General features: G+C 41.8%; 1 protein-coding gene across 3 annotated transcripts in view; it reads right to left on the bottom strand.

The window, feature by feature from the left end:
• The window catches only part of NCOA7 (nuclear receptor coactivator 7), a 1,232,944-nt gene that overhangs the window by 1,075,696 nt on the left and 135,858 nt on the right, over positions 1 to 21,390 (bottom strand). For all 3 annotated transcript variants that reach the window (XM_069607511.1, XM_069607508.1, XM_069607509.1), the window contains one exon: positions 8,430 to 8,559. The gene's annotated coding sequence lies outside the window, so the exon portion shown is untranslated. The remainder of the gene's footprint in view (positions 1 to 8,429; positions 8,560 to 21,390) is intronic.

The following is a 21,390-nucleotide window of genomic DNA, read 5'->3' on the forward strand; positions in this document are numbered from 1 at the left end:
ATTGACTGCTACTGTCATTACCTTTGAAACAAGTATGCCAATTCATGTTAGAGGGTCCCGAATTAGCCTTTGCTCAATTACCTCATAGCTTTGTCATCGCGAGAGAACAGTTTTTTAATGTTTGCAGATTTCACACTTTTTGTGTCACTTGCTATATTCTCAAAGATAGATGAGGCAAACAAGCAAAAAGGGAAGACGTTAAATATTATCAATTATTTCAAGGTAATAGACTGGCATGGGATTCAATGCTGAGGACACGTATTGGACTTTGTGCGGGGATGACCAGGTATTTGTATTACAACAATGTTTAAGAGTGGCTCAAAGGGTTGTCCTCGCAGTGAACCAGACATCCCTTTAATTTAGACTGATTTTCTGGTGGTATTGTACTCCACCTAGATTTAATCAACGTAGTAATACAATGAATTATACGTGTCTGAATCATGGCAAGAAGGAGACAGACTCACAGGACCCAAGGAACAAGAAGAAGGCAGAAGTACAGGTTTACGAGAACCGTGGTGCAGGTATGTTGGACGATATGGCGCATTTGGAGACTGGGTAGGAAGGCAGCGAGGAGACCAAGAGTAAAAGGGCTCTGTGAGGTTCTGGTTAAATTATTCTAGGGAACCAGTCATCTGTCTAAGATAGCCCTAGATTAGACATGAAGATAAAACATAGACAAAAGACTAGCCTTACTAAGGGTACTGACTTGACTATAAATAACTGGAACGGTAGTTTAGAGGATTGCTGAATAGTATCCTTCGATGGATCTTTTCCGTGGCTCTCTTCCAACACACTTTTATATGGTGCAGTCATTCCGCTCGCCTGCTTTTGGACAATTTTGACTTCTATGCTTTTCTTCTTTTTGGTATCCTATTTTTCCTTCACAAAAGGCTCAGAATTACTATGGTAAATTGAACAGGGTTTTTTGCTGCCATTTAACAAAACTACAGGGGACAGTGAGGGGCAGGTTGGTGTCTGCAGGGCACCAGGACCTTAAGCCCTTTACCAGATAAGTCCTTTGAATCAGTCACATTATTCTTGGTTAGTTCTGATCCATGCTGGCATCTACTTTCTGTCCTTTTGCACTCCATGGGGATCCTGTAAAGAGTCTGCTCCTCATCTGCCCTTGTTTTTTCTCCTCACCTTTGCCAGGGCAGTGGTATTCCTGGGTGTAGCACTCATCTAGGTGTTCTCTGGTCGGGGGGGAGGGAACGGGTTGGCGTCCATGACCAGGTGCACTGCATTGCAAATGTGACAGATTTCCAAGCCATTACAAAATGAACTTGGATGGCATCCCGTTGATGTGAATAGCACAGACCATCCAGGAGATTTAGAATGAGGCACAGTCAGCCCAAACTGGATGAGTCATCCTATTAGGCAGTATTACTAAATTAGAAGCCAGGCTATCTGCTGCTGTTTCACAGGTAACTAATGACCATGGGAAAACCGGGAGCAATATCGCTCCACCCCTAAACATAGCTCCCCCGGCTTTAAGTTTGGCTAATTGTGAGATATTTCAAGGGATCCAAAAACCTTCACGAGTTTTCTAACCTCGTATCCGCTACATTCCATGGCCAAACCACAACACTTTGGTTATGTTGAGGTAAAGACCATCTTCATATTGTTCTTTCATGCAAATATGCTCCAGTATTTACTACACCTTTAATTTTGGAGAAGAGCCAATAGTTTAAGGACTATGATGTTTTTAGAACAATTGAAAGCTATGTTTGAACAACACTACCTACTCAAACAGCACGCATGGAACCACTTACAATGAGACTGGGTTCTATGGATTTGTATGGATTTGGTTAGTGATATGGCAAGCTTTTAACAATTGAAAGTGCTAGCCCAATGCACAGCTACTTCGGCATCAAATGCATTTTAAGCAGGGTTAAAAGAAGAGCTGAATGATCTGATGTCTTTATTGGCTAATCCACCCCCTACAATAAAGCCTTATGTTACAGATTGACAAACAGGATCCATCCAGGGGTCAAGAAAAGATTATACATTGTATGAGATCTTAGGTGCGGACTACACCAACTCTTCGTCAGGAGGTGAGGAGGGAGGAGAGTGCATGCAGATTGGGAATCTGAACAGAATCGTAACCCCAGCAGAAAGAGAAAGGTGTAGGTAAGGGAATTTGCATCTGGATTGTGGGAAGCCAGGTCCTTGTATAAAGAAATGTCCATGCTGGGCATGGGTGGGAAACACCAATGCCCGACTGTGAAGAATGTGCAGAAGTAGAAGATAGAAATATGTCTTCCCGCTCCCAGTAAACAACATTTCTGTGCAGATTGTTTTGTCACTCATTGTATGTTCTCAAGAGGTAGTTGCTTTACTAGATTCTAGAGCCTCTGGTGATTTCACTGATCAGGATTTTGTAGCCATGCCTGGGATTCCTCCATTGTAAAAGGGCTGGCCAAAACTTTTATGGGCGGAGTATGGGAGACATTTAACATCAGGTAGAGTATGTAAGAAGACTAAACCAATGATTATGGTAATGCAAGCTGGCCATCTGGAAAAGCTTCAGTTTTATGTCAAACATTCTCCAGACTGCCCGGCCATTCTATGCACACTGTGGCTAAGGAAGCATAATCCCAATATTGATTAGGGAAGGCAACTGGTGACCAATGTTCCCTCTAATTATTTTTCTCTATCTGCGGAACTGGTTTGCTGTTGTGCGCACATTATTTTCCATGTGCGCAACTGACTAATGAGGTAAGACACTTTGTGAGCATGCGTATTTAGTGAACTACCGTTGCAGAAGAGAGTTTGGAAAGTAATTTTCTCTTCCCAGCCACTGCAATTCTTAACTAATCTTAAACTTTTTCCAAACACATACGCTAAAATAGAATATGTCATATGTGATTAAACAGAAAACTCATCAAACAGTCCAAGACTTCAAACATTTGCCAAAGTACCTTGCCAACGTTTTATGCCACTGGAAAATCACTCATGTATAATACAAAACGCAAATATCTCTTGTCATAAACGGATGTGGCTGTCAAGAAATGCAGACAGAATACAACATTTGCCGATGGATTAGTGGCAATTAAAAGCAATGTGTGAAAAAACATGCTGATAGGAGTTCAAGTGCCACTTTAATGAAGTAATTCAAGGGCCAGGACAACATGCGTCTAATAATTTGTGTAAGGATGATAATTGCATCAGAATAACTGCACCTCAGAATATGATGATTAAATATTCCTGTGCCTCTGCTTACTATGCACATTAGGTTGTCCTTTGGGTAGTGATAACACCAACCTTACAGCTAAGAGACATATACACCATCCATTTGTACTCCATAAAAATGAAAAAATGTGCCCACCAAAAACAAGAAACAATGAACATTTTGTTGCTTCAACCCACAAAGCTCCGCTGATATTTTTACGAATTAGTGACCAGTAGCAGAGCAGTGGCATAGGAAGGAACTCTAATAATATGAATGCCTGATCGCAACATGAATTTTAAGGGAAAGAACATCTTTTTACAAGCAGAAAGTATCCCTAGTGGCAAAGTTAATTACTTTTTTACTCCCTGAAAAATCATTTGACTCCAAGTAGGGAGCAAAATCTGATTAGAACCTTGCTTGTAACCCTGAAATAGAAAGTGAAATGACAGGGAACATAATATAGTCCATAGTTATGGTCACCCTTCCACACCAGAGCCTAGACAAATTAAACAAGAGATTTATTGAGGTTTATTGTGGATCTCTATGCATCAAATCTCAAGAGATACAACATATTGAGTCCCTTCTTTTGTAACTGTGGATCCCTCTTCTGTAATTCTTTGTTATGAGTTAAATAAGAAGCAGGGAGATGCTAGAGACGATACAGAGCACATGGTTATATTGAAAAGGCCTCATCAGCTGAGCATAGAAAGAAAACGAAGGTGCTGTTGTCTAGACTGGTACTAGAATTTCCTATTCTTTAGCAAACAAGCAACACATTTCCTTCAGTATACTGCTGAAACGTCTGACTTGGTTTTTGAAATTAGCTGCTTTGTTCATCACCCACAAGGAGTGATGACCTGTGCTCTTACACCCATACCCTTCCTCGGCCCCTGTGCTTGCCTCCAATACTGGTTGATAGAGCACTGTAAAAAGTGAGGGATTGTAGCAGTAAACACTCACTGGAATATTTGCAGACCCAGTTTAGTTTAGTTAAGTTTATTTGTACCGCGCACCGAACCATGCAGTAACTGTGCGCTAGAACTTGAGCGAGTGTTACAGGCATATAGAAGAATTTACAACAACACAATAACAACAATAACTGCAGGTCGACCGATGGTTACAGACAGGTCGGAGGTTGAAACAGTACATGTAAGAAAGTTAGTATAGTATTGCAGAAATACATACAGAGAGATTGAGCAGGCACAAAATTATTGAGGGCGTGTTAGCAGACCGTTAGTGTTTCTTATCGAAGAGCCAGCTCTTTACTTTGGCTTTAAAGGTCCAAAGCGAAACCATTCTGATGCTTAGGGGAGGACCCACAAAACTTTGCAAGCAAGGCACATTTAATACTCAAAATATTATGTGCATTTTAAGAATGTCATGACTTTGCATGTACGCAATTCTTTTGCAGTGCATACAGGATTGTTTGCAACATACCCCACCCTTATATCATTTTGTAGGATTACACAGTTCTCAGTGAAACTGTTTTGCATAGCAGCGAGTTACCATATAATGTGTGCCGGTCTATTTCCAAAGGAAGGCATTCTCCTGTCTGAATATCCAGTGCCCTGATACTATGGACAAGTAATCCCAGGCATAGTCTATACCCATTATCCCGTGTAGGCAAAGTAAATGATATTGCAATGTTGCTCTCCACTTATAGGGTAACGTTAGTAATGCTAAAGTTGGAGATACTGAGCATTACATTTGTCTTCTCAAAATCCTTACAGGGTAAATTAATATTTTAGTTTTAATACGCGTTAACTTGCAAGGGGGCCGCTTCAAAGCACTTGCGTGATGTATGTACTAAGAAGAGGAAGTATAGGATAAGGTTACACATCCAGGTAGCCTGCTTACTTACAGTCAGTATCCAATATTGTAGCTGGTAGTTTGATTGTATTGTGTGTCTGACGCTTTTGGTAATGCACAATGAGTAACAGAAATTCTGGCACGTGAACATTATTCATATTACAACAAACATAAAACAAGTGGATGTAGGTACACATCTGCTAACCTTTCGCAGAGCCAAGAAAGGAGGAGTCAAGTTGTCCGGTACTAGCTTAATGTGTTCTGGGGCAGAAGTTAGGTGTCATAAGGTCAAATTGTGGTAGAATCAAGCTTAAGAGTCATGGGTGGGGAGGGAACATTATTTGGTTAATGTGAGCAGGCATATCTGGGTTAAATTCTTCTGTTCATGGAGCCAGTTTTTCATATTCGTTTTTTACCTCTTGTGTGTATTTTGCTGTTAGGGATTTTAGGTGTTTACGGTCACCCTTGAATAGTAGTGTAATGCAAATTAGCACAATATGAAGACTGGTTGCTTATTTTAAAAGAAAGCTAGTTTCAATTAATTGCTGTGGCGTGTGCCTCATTAAATATTTTTGAATAGGTGAGAATTGTCTGTGTGCGCTGCTAAAAATCTTCTGAGCAGCACCCAGAAGGAAGCTGGGCAAGTGCACATGCGCACAGCTTAGAGGGAACACTGCTGGTGACCTTTTACTTAAAGTGGTGTAGAGAAAGACACACAACAGTTACCTCTACAAAGTGAGTATGATTTGTCTGATTGAGGTTTTACTTGATTCAAAAATCCCTTATTGCCAGATGTATGAGCTTAAGGTCGGGAAGGACTCCAAGTTAAATAAATACCTACAGGAAAATGTAAGGGAAGGCTGCATCAGAAATTCCACATCACTGGCAGGGGCAACAATACTTGTTGTCCTATGCTAATGGGACATTGAACCATAAGTGGATTACTCTGGACTGAACATCATTATAGTACAAAATGGACACCCACTGCCACTTATTTCAGTGTTAATGTATCAGCTATGAACACTTGATGTTCGGTAGTTATAGCTGTCTAAAAAAGAAATAATTAAAACTACGTTTTTTGGGGCCAAACAGAAATTGTTTTTGTTAGAAATTGTTTTATCACAAAATAGTTTTGGAATACTTATTTTTCATCAAGATTGGATTTAAACTTGATTTAAGGAATCCAAATATAATGTCCAAGAATTCATTGTAATATTAATGTTTCTGGATTTATTACGGTCATTATGCATTCTTAATGTAATAAGGTGAAACAAGTTCATATTTTCTTTATAGGTTTTCTGACCCAGGATTCACTGTATATATAGGTTCTTCCATTTATCTTTGACAATGTTATAATAGCATGAACTATTATCATACGTCAGCACCATTACTGCCACAAAACTACTTCTTTGTTGAGGCAATACCGAGACTCAAGCAATTCTATTGGACCTGGGATCACAAATCCATAATTGTGCGGAGAAGAGGCTCTAAGATGGCTTAATTGCATACATTCTAGGGATCATAACACACTTCGACCCGATGCAATTACAAAGTTAACTAATTGATTCAAATGATAAACCTAATCAAAGAAATCCATGGCATCCAAAACATAAAAATGTGCAAAACTCAAATATATTTGATTAAATAATCTATTGTAAAACATGTATTTAGAAAGCCAATAGTTTGAGATTTTGTATAAATACTCAGAATATTTTCCAGAAACTGACCTTTGCCAACTATTCCTTATTTTGAGTTTTTTTTAATACAATACATGCACAACAGAGTCACTGCATAGCTATTACCATCATCTGCTCACATTGCTGACCATTTATTATTAGGTTGGGATGGGAAGTGAAAATGACATCTTCAGTTTCATTTATCCTAGATGCTTTGTGCTCTGCTCGATCCAACAATATTCACTCAAGTGCATAACATGCTTTCAAAATCCTTTAACAATATACGAGCATTCATGCCAGTGGATAAACACAGAATCTAATATTTGGAATGATGTGCCACCAATCAGGTATAACGAAAAAGAAGTATGCATTATTCTATGCTGTGCAAGAAATATGTAATTATTTGGAATTTGCTGCTACAAGCTAACCGTTCTCGCTCATCTTGATGTCATTTTCCAAATTTTAAAATCACAAATATAAATCTTTGAAATCATTTTTTGTGCAATGTTAAATTTGTAAATCGCAAATCCTATGTTTCAAGAAGTTAGTAAAGGGCAGCTATTTTACAAAAATGGCATTTAAACACTATAAAAAATGTAAAGTCAGGATTTGAAACAGGAAGAAAAAAGGTAAACAAAGATGGTAAAACATGGGAAGTACAGGGTTAAACAAATAAGACTTACTTGAAATAGGCAGCAAAAATTAGTCTGTTATAAAGACATTTGGAAAAAACCTTTTAAAACCTCTACTTTACTGACAGTCCCCTAATAGTTCACCTACTCTTTCCACTTTCACTGACTTGCTTCCCCTTACCATTTTTATTTTTTATATTTTTAACCCTTTTCCTGCAGCCCAATATATTTTTAAAAAGTGACAAATTCAGGCACTCTTTTTTAGAAAAGCATTTGTTCAAATGTTGCTTTTGTAAAAATAGTTAGCTATTTTGTGCTACAAATAGCACAACCATGGATGCATAAGAGCACAGCGAGTTTTGAAAACTATAAAAGCAGACATTAAACAGTACTTTGTCAAATGTTACACATATTATTTAAAATAGCACAAAAATTATTGTTACATTTAAGTAGTATTGACCATTGTAAATATATTGCCTACAAAATGGCTCCTAGTTCTTGCAGTCAAACTTTCTAGATTGAATTATTGATCTACTAATCCTAAATGAGGAGTCTGTTGCACTGAGAGATTGCGTACAATTGTTTAATGATACAGCAGGTGATAAAAAAGCATGTTTATCCAATTGCAGACAATCTATACTACGTGCAACCCACAAAAAGAAATGTATTTAAGATAGGGCTTCCCTTTCTCCCTTAAATATGAAGATTGAAAAACTGCATAGGTCATGTCATTGTGCCATAAATCTTGATTTAGCATGTTCTTATTTTAATAGAGAGAGTGAAATTGGTTTTGAAGCAGGGGATAAGTAGAGGCAGTTAGAATCTTACCCATAAAGCAGCAGCTCAATTTATGAATACAATTAAATAGATCAACCAGTGATAAACTACCCTTGCCCCTCGGCTATCCTTTATAACTAATGACTTAGCAGGATTACAGATATTTTGACCTCATTGACCACGATCACATACAAAGCAGCTGTTCAATACATGGTTTATGGTAGCCTTAATAAAAGAAAATGATACACTAAGGAAAATGTGGTAGAATTGGAAAAAGTCTCATAGATGGTTACAAAAAAAAGTAAGGGTAAAAAGAAAACAACATTAACTTGCATACATTCAAATAAAAAGATATATACTCACATGGCATAGAGGCATCTGCTAACTTTTCTGAAAATTTACTGCAGATCCTTAGATCATTAGATATCCCAAATTCATCCATTAATATATTGAGACTGCCCACAGATTGGTTTGATCAACTAATGGATATTTTCTGTATAAAAATAGAAAGCATTATGATTGACATTGAATGTAGCACAAATCAACTTCCATGTGTAAGTTCAATCAAAAATAGGCAACAATGATATAAGGACAAGGTAGTATACAAATCAGCAGACCAGAAGCACCACTTAAGTCTATGAATGGGGCAAACTATGTAGTCAAACCATTTTCAGCAATCCTTATTAAGAAATCCAGAGAGAGTTAGGACATGTAATCACTGAATTAATTAGATGCTTGTTTGGAGCACGATCCATTCTTTAATGTTAAACAAGCATGGATTACACCTTTGCTGACAACTCCAATTTGGACCTTAAACTATATCTAAGTGCTTTTTTCACTGTTGATCCTTGAAAATATATTTACTGTCCAATGGCAGACATTCCTAAAAAGCAACAATCTCCTAGGAGACTGACAGCCGGAATCTTTATAACAGACTGGGGCATTGAAATGGCACTGTTTGACATACAAAACACCATCATGCACATCATGGATAATGACTGATGGATCCATCGACCGCTTTTGACACTCTCAACAACACTACTCTCCTGACAGGATGTGATGAGGTGGCATGGGGAAGAGTGGTAGGGGTATGCAACCTCTGGCAGCTGTCCAGATGTTTTGGACCAGGAATTCCATGCTCCTTCAACATTGACTATACTGGATCAGGCTAGTGGGAGTTGTAGTTTAATACATCTGGAGAGCCCGAGGTTGTAGACCTCTGGTTACAAGAAGTAAATCATGTATTTAAGCTGTTCTTACAGAACAGTTTGCCCAGCGTTCATATGTGGGTGTGTGTTCAATTTGAAATCTGAAAGTGTACCCCCCTGCAATTCTTCAAGGATTGTACTTCTACTAATATGTAATGTTCATATGCAACCCTAACGTGAAATGTTAGGGGGCCTGGGAGTCAAATTTCATAATTACCAAGATGGAACCAAGAAAATATTCATGTTTTCTGTCAAATACATCTATGAATGAGAGTAAAAATGGGATCATCTGAAATGCAGACAAAGGCCAAGGTCCCACCTTATGTCTCATTAGAAAAAAGAAAGAGAGTTAGGGAAATGTTACACAGAAATCCTTGGAGTGGGCAAAATCATTACATCTCAAGAAAAGGAAGAAAATAAGGAGTTATAATTAACTCAATATTCTCTTTGAAAAATATATTAATCAGATCCTTTGCTCTACAGATTTCTACCTAAGATGTATTTGTATATATCTGTCACAAACACATAAATCAACTATTGCATGAGTGATAATCAGAGGCAAAGCTACATCACTGTAGCTCACTTGGCAGGATCAACACAAAAGTTCTTAAATACACATAATAGGAATAATAATGCAACTAATAGACTATCAAAAATCATCAACACCCTAGCCATGTACGCACATGACAGGGACTTGATAGGTATATCCAAGTAGCTCCAGCTTTGCCATGATGATCCTAGATACCAGCATTCTACATTACCTCCATAGTGCCTAAAACCACAAGAAGTCCACCTGGGAGACCCATAGTTATGGCTATAAGCTTGATTTGCGAGTATCTATCTACTCACATAGATTATCCCTCAAACCTTTTGTCACATAAATGCCCTCATGCATAAAATACTATACTGAGGTGATTGACCTGCTAGAAGGTCTCCTTATTATGGAAACAGACCTTTTGGTGTCTTTTAACATCAAGTCCCTAAATACCAATTTTCAACTAGAGGTGAGTCTCAACGTGATAAAACAGTATTTAAATATGCACCCTCCCCCACACAATGAGCCTCGGCACGAATTGGGGTTGCAGGTAAACATTTCAGTAAGCATGGTAATTCTGTTAGTTCCAATTTTCAGCCACTTTTTTTCGCACAGCCAAATCATGAGCTCCAATGACAAGTGGAGGACATACCTTCAATGACAAGTGGAGGAGATACCTTCATCTTATTGCAGGAAGTAATTCTTCCACTTTATCGTCAAAAACAGAAGGAATTAGCGTGGGAAGAGTTGCTGTGGTAATTCCTCAAAAAACCTCCCTGAGTACCCTGCACTGCAATAATTGGAATTAACACCACCACTCCCATACCCATAGTCTGGCAGTAATTCCACCGGTCCGAGTGGCAGTAATGCTAAAGATGTTTAGTAGCAATTCACATTAAATTATTGCCAAACTTGTAATGAGGCCCAATGTTCCTAAAAACTTTGCTGTAGCTTGCACCCACGTAGCTCTCATAGAAAATCTCTTCCTATTTAAAGAACAATTATTCAAAGGGTCAAACATTTTGCCTGTATCTGTCCTACCCGCATGTGGACAATTTTGTGAAATTTTTCATACAAGGTGTCACTAGATACTGTAAAGATATCATGATTTGGCACGGAGACGAGCAACATCTCACTGATTTTGATGGGTGGCTGAATTCGTGAGACTGCAATGTGAAAATTACTTAGTACTGGGACTAAAACAAGGTACCTTTCCTGAGTCTATCTGTGGTGATCAATGGACATAAAATATACATAGAATTATTCAGAAAGCTTGCTAAGAAGAATACACCGCTACCAATGACAATGCTTCAAATCAAACTTAGCATATGACTGTTTTTCCAGGTTCAGAAGGAATTGTGCAAGATGAGCGAGATTGGCATTTATGCTCAAGATCTGCAGCCTATGCCTACGATGAGATGATGCCTCTGTCATGATGCCAACCCCTGGGCATCCGGATCGAGTCCATCAGCCCCGGGAGCAGGCACCCAGATACTCATTAAAACCCCAACAACCCCGGCTGGGGGCTGTTTGGATTCAGTCCTGGCGCCTTAGGCGCCAGGCTCATCATAGAAATCAGTCCTGGCGCCAAAGGCGCCAGGCTCATAGACTTTACTTACCTTATGCAGACCATGCTGCAAATGAGTCCAAGCCAACGTGAGGCCTGGATGGGACTATTTTATTACAGGGACTATTTTTCACTCGGTGTGGTTCTGGGGAACTTCTTACCTGGGACTACTTTGCAGGCTATTTAAACCACGGCCGAACAGCAGCCCATGCTTTGCGTTATTCTGCATCCAGCAGCGTGACGCTCACCGTGTCTGCAAGTCAGCATCCAGTCTTCTGCCACGCCCGCCTCGAATCCGAAGCTCCTAGACAAAAGGCAAAGAAAGGAGAAGAGGTTAGATCACAGACATTATTTGATTCCTTACCTGATTCCAGACCCAGCACATCTCCGAGCCTGGAAAGGACATTATTTCAGCACGCGTCGCTTCGCCAGCAGCAGCGCCGCGTTATACTCACCAGTCCACCGCATCATTCAATCGGCGCTGCCTCCATCATTTTCTTCGTCGAAACCCAGCACCTGGGGGGAAAACAAAAGGAATAACAAGGTGAGCCGAGAAAACCAACAAGGAAAATCTCTTTGCCACCATAGGCTTACCTGCTTTACCACCGGAGGTATTATTCTTTAATTCGCCGCATCTTCCTATGCCGCACCTATAAAGGGAGAGAAAACAGCAAATTCTTTTGGACCCAGCTGCAACCTAACGAGGGAATGTAACAAGAGTGAACATCGGACATATTGAACTCTTTGAACTTTATAGACACTGGAGTCAATATTCCTCCGGAACTCCTCCAGTACCTTCAACCCAGTGAAGTAACTGGTATCTACGCGCCCCTGCATGCCATGCAGGATGGAGAGCTCATCATTTAAAAACATAAGGCGAGGTTACCAAAAGGGAATATCGGAGGTGATTAGTGGGGAGAACACGAACTGTTGGGGGGCCATCACTAAAGTCCACGGGAGGCTAAATCCCTTTCTCCACTTGCAGGAGGATACTTCTACGAGTCCAGCAGACAAGATTAGGTGGGCCAGTCCAGACTGTCATCTCTTCACTACGCATCACATTGGTGGAGACCGCAGCTGTGCGGGTCCGATCGACGCCCCTGTGGGAACCAGGTGAGCGTAACAGAACGCAAAGCCTATCTACAAATCCCCACCCGGGCATAATGGAGACCTCAGAAACCGATCAACTAGCCCAATTGTTAGGAGAACTTAGGGCAGAAGTGCACTCGCTGCGCCAAGAAACTAATGCCCTCAGGAGAGAACTGATTGTGTCAAAGGAGCGCACTGATGATCTTGCCAGACAACTGCTGCAAAACCAAGCCGGGCAAACACCACTACCTGGACTTGGGGGGAATTCAACCCCCGTTTCAGCGAGCAGCCCTGTGCAAGTGGTTCTACCAGGGAGCATTCCTTTAGCTCCACCCGAAAGCTTTGCTGGGGACCCGAAAAGGTTTGCCGTGTTCATGAACCAATGCCGCTTGCACTTTTTATGCAGACCAGGAGCTTTTCCAAACGACCAAGCCAAAGTAGCCTTTGTACTGTCATACCTTAGTGGCAGTGCAGCGGATTTGTCAATTCCATTAGTCAACCAGGATGACCCTCCTCTTCGGGATTTTCAGGATTTTCTATTGAGCATGGAAAGATTATTCGCCAGACATTCACAGGGACAGGCCCTGGATAACGAACTTCTATCCCTACGACAAGGAAACCAGGACCTGCTAACTTATATCGCAACCTTCAATAGGTTGGTGGTGGAAACCAGATGGCCAGAGGTAAAGCGAATTACATTATTTCATCGTGGACTTCGGGGTGAACTCAAAGATGTTTTGGCCCAAGTTGTGAACCCACCTCAGGATTACGCAGAATATATAGACTTAGTGGTCCAGCTAGACCACGGACTTCAGAATAGAAAAGCTGATCAAGCTAAGTTCGAGAATCGGGTATTGGTTAAACCCCATGTTACTCCCAAAGGAACAGATGCATCAGAACCAATGCAGATCGGGGAGGTTAAGGGACCCTTAACTCAAAAAGAAAGAGAAAGGAGACGACAGATGCAGTTGTGTCTGTACTGTGGGGTCTCGGGACATTTTCTACGGGATTGCCCTATAAAACCATCCAAGAAAGTAGTCGGAGTTGCTGAAAGAAATCAAACAGAGCCTGATTCGGAAAACGACCACGCCCGACAAGCGTAGAGGTTCGCTTGCCGAGCTTAAAGAAGGACACTCAGACCTCGCACCTAATCATACCAATGGTCCTTATTGATACAAGGCAGCCATCACGTATGCACGCAATTAGGGCATACATTGATAGCGGGGCCGTAGGAAACTATGTGGACCACGAATTGGCTTCTAGGATGAATCTACCTCTGCAAAAAGACCACTTCGGATGTTATCACCACAGTCGATGGAACTGAAATTGCCTCTGGGCCCGTAACTCATTCCACCACAGAGATGACACTGTTGGGTCAAGATGGGCATCGAGAGACTATTGTGTTTGACTTAATTAAAGCCCTGCAGTTCCAAATAATACTGGGGATACCTTGGTTGTAAACACATAATCCTTGTATAGATTGGCGAGAGAAGAGAGTGACCTTCCCGGAGTGTGCACACACCTGTCACCCGGAAAAAACCTTGAGCAAAAGCCTGGCCACAGTCGCTAATCCAGTCATGCAGTTACCTCAGGAATATCAAGAATTCCAGGATGTTTTCCAAAAAGAGCAGGCAAACACCTTAGCACCTCATAGATCATACGATTGTCAAATCGACCTCATACCCGGTGCACAACCTCCATGCAGTAGAATCTACGCCCTTACGGAACCCGAAAACCGTCACCTATGACAATACTTGGACCAATACCTTGCTAATGGCTTCATTCGTCCATCTAAGTCCCCTGCATCTTCAGCTTTATTCTTCGTGCCCAAAAAGGAAGGTGACCTCAGAACGTGCATAGACTATCACGCATTAAACCAGATCACGGTGAAGAACCGATATCCATAGCCTCTGATCCCCGAAATACTAGACCAAGTAAAGGATGCTTGCATCTACACTAAATTAGATCTCCGAGGGGCATATCATCTGGTACGTGTAAAGAAGGGTGACGAATGGAAGACCGCTTTTTGCACCAAGTACGGATTATTCGAATATCAGGTGATGCCCTTCGGGTTGTGCAATGCACCAGCAGCCTTCCAGTATTTTATGAACGATGTCCTTCGTGAACTCATTGAGGTCTGTGTTGTCGTATACATAGACGATATTCTAGTGTACTCCTCCTCAGAATCAGACCATGTTAAGCACGTTCGTGCAGTCCTTGAGAAACTACGCCAGCACAAGTTATATGCAAAATTGGAAAAATGTGTTTTTCATGCTACAAAAGTTGAATTCCTTGGATTTATCCTGACTCCAAAAGGAGTCCGAATGGACTCTCGAAAGGTGGACGCAATTCTCAAGTGGCCATCACCCAGTTCAGTTAAAGGGGTGCAAAGCATGCTTGGATTTGCTCATTTCTACCGCAGATTTATTCCTGACTTCTCATATGTTGTACACCCCATCACAGCACTTTTGCGAAAAAACAAACGCTTCTTGTGGACCGAAGAGGCTGAAAAAGCCTTCCAAGAACTGAAATTGAAATTCACGTCGGCACCTGTCTTAAAGCATCCACGCCCCGAGCTCCCATACATAGTTGAAACCAATGCATCCAGTTTAGCCATGGGGGCTGTCCTGTCCCAGATGGATCCAGAAACCGGTCAACTTCATCCAGTAGCATTTTGGTCCAGAAAATTCTCTGCCCCCGAATTAAACTATTTGGTTACCGATAAAGAGTTGTTAGCCATCAAATCCGCCTTCAAGGCTTGGCAGCATTATCTTCTCGGTGCCAGGCATACCATTACTGTAATCACCGATCACAGGAACTTGCAGTATTTAAAAACAGCCAAGGCCCAATCATCGCGTCAACTTCGATGGGCCTTATTTCTTGCCGAATTCAATTTCATGATCACTTACCGACCAGGTTGTAAGAATGGTAAGGCAGACGCTTTATCCCGAATCGGGAGGGGAGAAGCATATTCGAACCCGAAACCGGTGCCTATAATTCCTGAACAAAGAATTCTTGGGATAACTACTCTACAGACCTTAGAAGATATTCATTTAAAGATCCAACAACTTTTCGATTCAGCAGCCCTGCAGGACTGGGTTAAAAAGGGCCAAGATTGTTCAGTTGTCAATGACCTACCTTACTATCAAGGGTGTCTATTTCTACCACACAAGGAACTACAAGAACAAGTCATCTCCAATTACCATGAAGCTCTGATGGAAGGGCACCCAGCTATTGCAAAAACTGAAGCTAAAATTAAAAGACAATTCTGGTGGCCCACCTGGCGAAAAGATGTAAAGTCATATGTACTGTCTTGTGGCATCTGCGCCCAGAACAAAAGCCAAAAGAAGAAACCAGCTGGTCTTTTACAACCTTTAGATATTCCACCCACATCATGGCACACTTTGTCTTTAGACTTTATTACAGATCTACCGCCATGTAATGGATTCAACACCATTCTAGTTATTGTGGATCTTTTTTCCAAGATGGCCCACTTTATTCCTTTAAAAGGATTACCTTCTGCTTCAATCTTGGCCAAGGAATTTCTCGAAAATATTTTTCGAATACATGGATTTCCTTCCGCATTGATCTCTGACCGAGGTAGTCAGTTAATTTCACAATTTTGGCAGAAGTGTTGTCAATTGGCACAAATCGACATAAGGTTATCAACCAGTCACCATCCCCAAACCGATGGTCAGACGGAGAGAACCAACCAGACTCTTGAACAATACCTACGTTGTATGCTCCACCAAACCGAAGGTAATTGGAAGGGCATTTTATGGATTTCTGAATACGCATACAATAACTCTGTACATTCCGGAACCGGACAAAGCCCCTTTTATACCATATATGGACATCATCCTCGAACCTCAGAACTCGATTCGCCCCAGCATTTAGAAATGCTGGCAGTAACTCATCTGCATTCTACTATTACACAAGCCTTTAAAGAGGCAACAAAACATTTGAAACAAGTAAAAGAGAAATACAAGAAAAATGCTGATCAACATAGAAGTGAGACTCCACCATATTGAATCGGAGACCAAGTTTGGCTGGCTACAAGACATATTCCTCTGAAAGGAACTCAGACTTTTAATCCTAGATATTTGGGACCTTACACCATTAAGGCTATTATCAACCCGGTGGCCGTCAAATTAGAATTACCCTCTAATATGTGGATTCATCCTGTCTTTCATGTTTCAGTTCTAAAACCAGTTCAACCCGGGACAAGATTAACCAAACCACCTGACCCCATCCTAATAGATGGAGAACCTGAATTTGAGGTAAAAAACATCCTGGACTCTAAAATGGTTAAATCAAGACTTTTTTATTTAATCGACTGGAAGGGTTACGGACCACAAGAAAGGTCATGGGAACCTAGTTCATGCTCCTCGATTGGTGACAAAATTCCATCGGGACTTCCCAGACAAGCCAGGGCCAAGGGGAAGAACAACTTTAGGAGGGGCCTTAGGGGGGAGTGCTGTCATGATGCCTACCCCCTGGCATCCGGATCGAGTCCATCAGCCCTGGGAGCAGGCATCCAGAAACTCATTAAAACCCCAACAGCCCCGGCTGGGGGCTGTTTGGATTCAGTCCTGGCGCCTTAGGTGCCAGTCTCATCATAGAAATCAGTCCTGGCGCCATAGGCGCCAGGCTCATAGACTTTACTTACCTTATGCAGACCATGCTGTTATTCTGCATCCAGCAGCGTGACGCTCACCGTGTCTGCAAGTCAGCATCCAGTCTTCTGCCACGCCCGCCTCGAATCCAGAGCTCCTAGACAAAAGGCAAAGAAAGGAGAAGAGGTTAGATCACAGACATTATTTGATTCCTTACCTGATTCCGTACCCAGCACATCTCCGAGCCTGGAAAGGACATTATTTCAGCACAGTCGCTTCGCCAGCAGCAGCGCCGTGTTATACTCACCAGTCCACTGCATCTTTCGACTCGGCGCTGCCTCCATCATTTTCTTCGTCGAAACCCAGCACCTGGGGGGAAAACAAAAGGAATAACAAGATGAGCCGAGAAAACCAACAAGGACAATCTCTTTGACACCATAGGCTTACCTGCTTTACCACCGGAGGTATTATTCTTTAATTCGCCGCATCTTCCTATGCCGCACCTATAAAGGGAGAGAAAACAGCAAGTTAAACTCATGCAACTTTTACCGGACAGTGTTTGGTAATACAGACTCTTACCTGAACGCCATCAGCTGCCTCCAGGCAAAATTCTTTTGGACCCAGCTGCAACCTAACGAGGGAATGGAACAAGAGTGAACATCGGACATATTGAACTCTTTGAACTTTATAGACACTGGAGTCAATATTCCTCCGGAACTCCTCCAGTACCTTCAACCCAGTGAAGTAACTGGTATCTATGCGCCCCTGCATGCCATGCAGGATGGAGAGCTCACCATTTAAAAACATAAGGTGAGGTTACCAAAAGGGAATATCGGAGGTGATTAGTGAGGAGAATGACAACTGGGGGGCCATCACTAAAGTCCACGGGTGGCTAAATCCCTTTCTCCACTTGCAGGAGGATACTTCTACGAGTCCAGCAGACAAGATTAGGCGGGCCAGTTCAGACTGTCATCTCTTCACTACGCATCACGTTGGTGGAGACCGCAGCTGTCCGGGTCCGATCGACGCGCCTGTGGGAACCAGGTGAGCGTAACAGCCTCTCGCCATAGAATGATCAAACATGCTACAATGAGCAGCCAATACACACTGAGAGGATGGTCAAAGAAAAAGGAGAGACATCTCAACAGCAAAATGGTCTGTGTGACCACTTTTAGATCTCAACAAAATAAAAAAAACAATATCCAACAACTGCCACCTGAATAAAAAACATGTCAGTGGTTTTAGTACACACATCCCTTTAAGACTTTAAGGGAAACAATAACTTGAGGCAAACCTTGGTTAAAACATAGCCGTCCAAGAAAAGGATTTCTCCTTTTGTCATACTGTGGGGCTACCCCGGTTGTGGGGCATCTCAAATGTGGATGGAGTGTAGCATACCTCTAATGTAAACTTTAAATTGACCATGTACATACAACAATTGTGTCAGCACAAAAGGATATATGCCATTAAGTGTCCTTGTTCTTTCCTCTACATAAGAAAAGCTGAGCAAGAAGTCTGACAGAGTAAATCCTAGCACTGCTGACACATTAGGGATTGTGGCCCGGATAAACCTCTGGTGGAACATTTCCCTAGGTTTGAACATTATAATCACAAACTGACATCAGTAAGAAGTTTGCTTAGTTATTGAAAGCCCGTTTACTCTGGAAGGGTACTTGACTTGGGCAACTAAAGAAAGTTCAACAAATCAAAGGATGGCTTTTCACTAACTAAAAACAACCAAACAAACATTCTCTTACTACAAAATAAAAGTTCTCCTGATGCAATACTACGTATTTTAATATAGGAATCTTTCCCAGAAAGTTTGAGTAGTTTTCAGTCACTCACAGTTGAGGGTTCACATGTCCCTGCATTTCTTTTCTGGGATCCTGGTCCTTTTATTATTATTATTATATTATTAGGTTCTATGTCTGAATCTGGCCCATTGAAGGCCTCATCCAAAAAAGGCTGCTTTTTAAGGCTGATTTGCAGCGGCCTTCAATGTCCCGGAAATGCCCAATTTGTGGAGTTCATCCCCCGAAGCTGCACTTGGGGAACTCCACCACCCCACCTACTTCTGCGATGGCCTGGTTCTGTTTGCATAGTGGGGTTTCACCCCCAAACTTCACTTTTGGTCTCTGTCCCTGTCCCAAAATTGCACTCCCGTCCCTGCAGAAAACACACACGCATAGGTACACACGTACCTGCTCATCGCACCCTTGAAACAAACACGTACATACACTTAAACATGCATGCATACATACTTACCTTCTCTCGACGCCCCCAAACAAACATATATACTTACACCCAAACATTCATACATATACATTAAACCTGCTCTGCACCCGCAACTTCCTGAGATGGTACTCTGCCTCAGCAGTCCAGGGGCTCCAGTATGAAGGCTTCTGTGCACAATATCAATAGTTTGTGGTCAACAGATCACATACTTATTATTTGGGTATTTATTGAGCAGGGACCTAGCTTCGGGTGCAATGGAGAGCTTTACAAGTCATAGGGAGAAGTATATAGCAAGGGAAGCAGATAAAAATGGATCAATGCAAGAGAATTGGGAGCTAAGAACGGGGTCGTGGAGAGTGGGCAATTTGGCAGCAAGGGATCTGCAAACAACCACGGGAGGAAACGGGGTGGGGGAAAACCACCCAGTCTCAGGTTAGACAAGGAGTGGGGGGGGGTGTACCAAGTGTTATGGAAGGAACCATTCTTGAGCTCCTTCCTGAAATGTAGAAACAAGGAGGCGAGTCTGGTGTTGACAAGGAGGAGGTCTCAAACTTCAGGGGCACAAAGAAGGCCAGTCTTTTGGTTCTTTCCATTGTGCACCATAGGGTTTTAAGTCTGCACATGTCCTGTTTTCTAGTGGATTGTAGGCCTTGGGCAATTCTAAGCTTCTTACCGAGTGATGCAGCTTGGGGCTTGAGTGCCATGTCATTGTAGATGATGGAGCAGAATTTGAAGGTAATATGTACTGACAGCACAAGTCAGTGCGTTCGATGAGTGCCGGTTTGATGAGGTCAAATTTGCACGGTCCTTTGATGAGTCATGCTGTAGCATATAGGTAACATCTCAGGGGTGCCAGGATGATTGCCAAAAGGCATTCCAGGAGTGCATTGCCACCATCCAGGTGGGAGAGGACCAAGGCTTGGACAGCATATCTGAAATTGTATTGCTCAGACTAAGGGCTTGATTTTCCACAAGTTGGAAACTTGGTTCATGCCATGTGTACCTTCTTTGCTATGTGCTCTTTCAGGTTGGTGTCTTCTTCCTCTAATCCTGGTCACTCCAATTTGCAGGAGACTCTTCCCCCTAGGTCTAGGGCCAATGTGTGCTTATTCGGGTTAGGCATCTGCAATAGAGGGGTCTGGTTGCAATCAGGTCAATCCCATAACTTCTACAAAGAGCCAGGGCCTGGCAACCTAGACTTGTCTGCAAGCTGGGCAGGATGTCGTACTTCTTCCAGTTGGGCTGGATGCCTTCTTCTTGTATGGGAAACCTGGCTCTATTCTCCAACACCGTACCTTCCTTTGGGACAATTTGTGGCAATCATGTACCTAACAAGACCCCTTCTCCTCTCGCTCCTCTCCTTTGCTCTGATCTCCCCTGTACTCCAATTTCCTCTGCTCTACAACCTCCTCAATGCTTCACCATGTGCTCCTTACTCCTCCACTCCTCACTTCCTTTTTCTCAGAGTTGTTACATGCCTACTCCTAATCCTTGCTGGATTCAGATGCACCTGAATGATGTTTCTTCATTGTTCCTCTGAAACCGCATTCCCGGTGGTAGTGGCTCTATATGAAACACCATTATTGTCATTAATATCATATTATTATTTGGTTTTCATTCATCATCATTTATATCTTTATATTGGCAACATTCTTATTCAAGTGTATACATCATTAATTCATTGGGGAACATTTACTATCAAGATACACATTATCCATTTTAAATATAATAAAAAACCTTAAAAAACAACTATTAAGACCATTCAAAATCTATTCAACAAAACGAATATGTAATATCATAAAAAAGAATCAAACAGTATCAATTAGGGGGCACTACCAATTGCCCTTTTAATCCATGCTTTTGCAATGTAATCCAAGAGAGCAAAAATCACATCACTGCAACATGGATTTTTACAAAGTTCTTCAGCGAAATTCAAAGATCTGATTACAGTATGAGGGGGTCGGACGCACTATCAATGGCACTGTCAAAGTGCAAAGGTACGCAGTAAAAGACGTGTTGAAAAGAGGATTCAATGCTTCTGTGTCAGGCAAATACTCTAAACACAGAAACAGAC

The sequence above is a fragment of the Ambystoma mexicanum genome, chromosome 4q (genome assembly GCF_040938575.1).
Source record: "Ambystoma mexicanum isolate Mex_15411 chromosome 4q, UKY_AmexF1_1, whole genome shotgun sequence".
Lineage (NCBI taxonomy): Eukaryota > Metazoa > Chordata > Amphibia > Caudata > Ambystomatidae > Ambystoma > Ambystoma mexicanum.